The following is a 5,004-nucleotide window of genomic DNA, read 5'->3' on the forward strand; positions in this document are numbered from 1 at the left end:
CAGTTTAAAAAACCTTTGACAATGTAAATATGTTAATAGTTACCATGGGTAGCAAAAAACACACAAAAACCAGGATATCACAGCCGTCTTATAGGTAGAGATACTAAGTTGACGTGAACTCTTATTTATATGTGTTTTGCTCCATTTATTATTATTATTATTATTCATATCTACTCAAAATGCATCGCTTTAACTTGGTATCTCTACCTATAAAACGGGTGTGATATCCTGGTTTTTTTTTTGTGTGTTTTTTGCTACCCATGGTAACTATTAACATATTTACATTGTCAAAGGTTTTTTTAAAACTGAGATAATATTAATATATACATAAACTTATATATATCTATATATCTATATATATACACACATATATATGTATATTTGTGTATATATATATATATGTTGGTGTTGTGAAAGGTATCTTGTCTTAGAAAATCTGCCTCAACGAATTCTACCTGGATTGTGCAAGCATGGAAAGGTACGAAGATAAATAAAAGAATAAAGAAAATTAGAGTTACGTCCCCTTTGGCTGTAGGAGCAATATATGAGGGTGCACACGCAGTCACATGTTATATAAATATATGTGTATATATATATATATATATATATTTATATTATCTGTATCGGTCATTTGACTGCGGCCATGCTGGAGCACCGCCTTTTTTGTCGAACAAACCGACCCCAGGACTTATTCTTTGGAAGCCTAGTACTTTATTCTATCGTTCTGTTTTGCAGAACTGCTAAGTTACGGGGACGTAAACACACCGACATCGGTTGTCAGTGCGATGAGGGTGAGAATAAACACAAACACAAACTTATGCATGCAAATATATATATATACATATACGACGGGCTTCTTTCAGTTTCCATCTCCTGAGTCCACTCACAAGGCTTTGGTCGCCCCGAGGCTATAACAGAAACACTTGCCCAAGGTCCCATACAGTGGGACTGAACCTGGAACCATGTGGTTGGCAAGCAAGCTACTTACCACACAGCCACTCCTGCACCTATGCACACACACACACACACACACACACACACACACATATATATATATATATATATGATGGGCTTTTTTCTGTTTCCGTCTACCAAATCCACTAACAAGGCTTTTGTCGGCCCAAGGCTATAGTATCTTGCTCAAGGGCATAACGCTTTACCAGGAATTGAACTCATGACCTTACGATTGTGAGTTGACTACCTTACATGCATAACATACATTGTCATCATTTAACATCCATTTTCCCACACTTGGATCAGACAATTCGTTGAAGCAGATTTTCTACAGCTGGATACATTTCCTGATGCCAACTCTCACCTGTCTCTAAACAAATGAATATGTCTCCATGGCAGAACATGTTCTTCCCCGAAAGACTCGAAATGAACAACACTGCGTGTGTGACAGGGATGCTCGTTTACAGCCACTATATGAGGTGAAGACAAGGCTACACACAGGTGTGTGTATATATATAGTAAGGATGGCTTGTTTGCAGTTTTTCGACTGAAGGGGAAAATATTTATGTCACTAAAGTGACCAACGGTGCTATTCAGCAAAATTATTGTTAGAAACAAGAGACCTGGCTCGCGTACCAGTGGCCCGTAAAAATCACTATCCGAACGTGATCGATGCCAGGGTCGTCTGATTAGTGCTGGTGGCACATAAAAAGTACTATCCAAACGTGATCGATGCCAGGGCTGCCTGACTGGCTCCCGTGGCAGTCGCATGTAAAAAAGCACTATCCAAGCGTGGCCGATGCCAGTACCCCCTGACTGGTTCTCATGCTGGTGACACATAAAAAGCACTATTTGAACGTGATCAATGCCAGGGCCGCCTGATTAGCTCCTGTGCCGGTGGTATGTAAAAAAAAAATCACTCCGAACGTGATCGATGCCAGGGTCGTCTGATTAGTGCTGGTGGCACATAAAAAGTACGATCCAAACGTGATCGATGCCAGGGCCACCTAACTGGCTCCTGTATCGGTGGCACGTAAAAGGCACTCGCTACACTCTCGGAGTGATTGGCGTTAAGAGGGCATCCAGCTGTAGAAACATTGCCAGATCAAATTAGAGCCTGGTGCAGCGCTGGCTTTCCAGACCTCAATCAAACCGTCCAACCCATGCCAGCGTGGAAAACGGACGTTAAATGATGATGATGATTAAGAGTGAAAACAATTTACAGCCACAATAAGCTCCATCTTCTTGACTGACAAGGGGAGGAAAGCTCCCTACTATAAGATGCTGCTTATTGTGGATATGAGTTGTTTTGACTGTTATTTCTAGTAATTTATTTATGTGCCCTTTCAAGCTTAGCCAGGCTCATGGGCCCGGTTTCTATGGCGTATGCGTCCCCTCCTTCCAGCTGGACGGGACGCCAGTCCATCACAGCGTTGCTCAAGAAACAGGAAGAAAGAGTGAGAGAAAGTTGGAGCGAAAGAGTACAACAGGGGTCGCTACCAACCCCTGCCGGAGCCTCGTGGAGCTTTTAGGTGTTTTCGCTCAATAAACACACACAACGCCCGGTCTGGGAATCGAAACCGCGATCGTGCGGTCGCGAGTCCGCTGCCCTAACCACTGGGTTAAATTCAAAGTCATCTAAGATAATGCTTCTAATTTTTTTGTTGGCACTCCGTCGCTTACGACGTCAAAGGTTCCAGTTGATCCGATCAACGGAACAGCCTGCTCGTGAAATTAACGTGCAAGTGGCTGAGCACTCCACAAACACGTGTACCCTTAACGTAGTTCTCGGGGAGATTCAGCGCGACATAGTGTGACAAGACTGACCGTTTGAATTCCAGGCACAACGGAAACAGGAAGTGAGAGTGAGTGAAAGTTGTGGTGAAAGTACAGCAGGGTTCGCTGCCGGAGCCTCGTGGAGCTTTTAAGTGCTTTCGCTCAATAAACACTCACAACGCCCGTTCTGGGAATCGAAACCGCGATCCTATGACAGCGAGTCTGCTGCCCTAACCACTGGGCCATTGCGCCACCACAATGCTTCTAATAGACGAACCTATATTCACATACAGAAAATATCGGTCAAATTAATATAACTGAAAATACGTTAACAAGGTTATAAAGGCAATCCAAGAGAGGCTAAATTCAAAGTGAAGTGAGTAAATATCTCTAATAGACGAATGCATGCAAAAAGAACGTTCAGAAGAAATATAATATTCTAAGAAAAACTAGCTTAGTATTTAAGTTTTAATGACGTCAGTAGATAACGAAAGAATGAAAAAAAAACAACATAGGTATTCTAGAATAGGATAATTAGAAACATTGAAGTTCTATGTCACGACAATTAGTTATCTATCAATTAAATATGTATCATTCTGTAATCTAGATTTCCAAATTGTAGCAGATAATACTTACGATCCCCTGTTATTATCTTACGTTGATAAACTATATTCTTTCTTAGACACTGATTTTCTAAAGGACAGATAAATTCGTTTTTGAAATTACAAAAGCATTTATCCACTTGTATGTGCTACTCATGGTTGAAAGAATTATTGCTAATCCTCCTCAAGGCAGGATTGTTATTAATATTATAATCAATATTAACTTACATCCCCAGAACAACCCAGAATTAAATTAAAGGACCATAAACCTAATTTTGACACCGATCCATAAGTTAGACTAATTTGCCCGAATATTGGTAAAATATATAAATTTATTATCGATAAGTATATTCCTAAGCTTCGACAAAATATTAGTTAATGTTTTTGGTCTAATTCATTGGAAATAGTTGACTGATTCATTAATATCAAGGATAAATAATTATCGGGTTGGTCACGGTGCCTTTTCTAAGTACGTTTTCTACTTTCCTAACTAGGTGCCCTCTACTCTAGACTTTTCTCTCGCTATTTTTTTTTTTACTAAGCTTTAAAGCCTCTACTCTAATCGCCCTTTTCAGCGCTATTCACCATAAGTTGTTGACAACAGATGATGGATAGCAAGTTAGTCGAGCAGTAGTTGACATCCGTCAACATCCGCTGAAATAACTTGCTAACCCGGTCTCTGAAAATCTGGCACGTTTAGAGAGAGAGCCACAACAAACAGTAGTGCCGGTACAGTTCCCCGAGGAACTTCGTTGTGTATTGATGTCTCCACAGAGAGAGCACCATTGGCTGCAACTGTCCGACTTCTGTCATCTAAAAAGTCGTGCAGCCACTCTCGCAGTTTTCCAGTGATACCAAGGTCGCGTAGTTTGTGACATATCATCCCATAATCAACTTTGTCGAAGGCTTTGGCAAAGTCCAGGTATATCGCATCCACATTTGAGTAGTTGAACCTGTTTGAGTATTCAATCATAATGTAGTAGCTGTGTGAGGCAGCCCCTTCCTAGGCGGAAACCCACACAGTCCTTCCGAGCGTCCAAAATACTATTCCTGTCCTCCACTAGTATTAAAGTGATAGACGTTCCCAAGAAGGTTTCTAGAAACCTGAAGAAATCTGGCTTTCCAGCACTGTTGGAGCATAATCCGTCCTCAGTCTAAAAGCGCCACCTTCACTGCCATTCACGTCCAGGGCCATCCCTCGACCACCCGGGTCCAGAAAGATAGCCTGTACTTGGAGATCTAAGGATTTCCGGGGTAGCATTGCTACACTGCCACCAGCTTCCGGTAGACCACAAGATGAGAATACCTCGTAGTCCTCGAAAATGGATGCTAGAGCGTGTTTTCCGTTGATCCTTGTTTCACTAATAGCAACCATATCTAAATCAAGCCACCTGAGATCATTAAGCAAGTGACCTTACTTCCAAGCTAATCCCAGGCCCCGCACATTCACACATCCCATTCTCAACACAGTCATGCTAGTCGGAGAAAGAAAAAAAGGAGAAGTTACTCACCTTGAATTTCGAGAAGCCCGGAAGTTCTGGGCCTCTCTACTAACGAAAAATTATTAAAAGCCCCTTCTAACTGCCTTTTATCAACTGATTTTTAAAATATCTCCGCACTACATGGGAATTTTTCTCTTATAGTTTTATAAACGTCTGACGACGTTTTAATT

The sequence above is a fragment of the Octopus bimaculoides genome, chromosome 27, assembly GCF_001194135.2.
Source record: "Octopus bimaculoides isolate UCB-OBI-ISO-001 chromosome 27, ASM119413v2, whole genome shotgun sequence".
NCBI classification, from domain to species: Eukaryota; Metazoa; Mollusca; class Cephalopoda; order Octopoda; family Octopodidae; genus Octopus; species Octopus bimaculoides.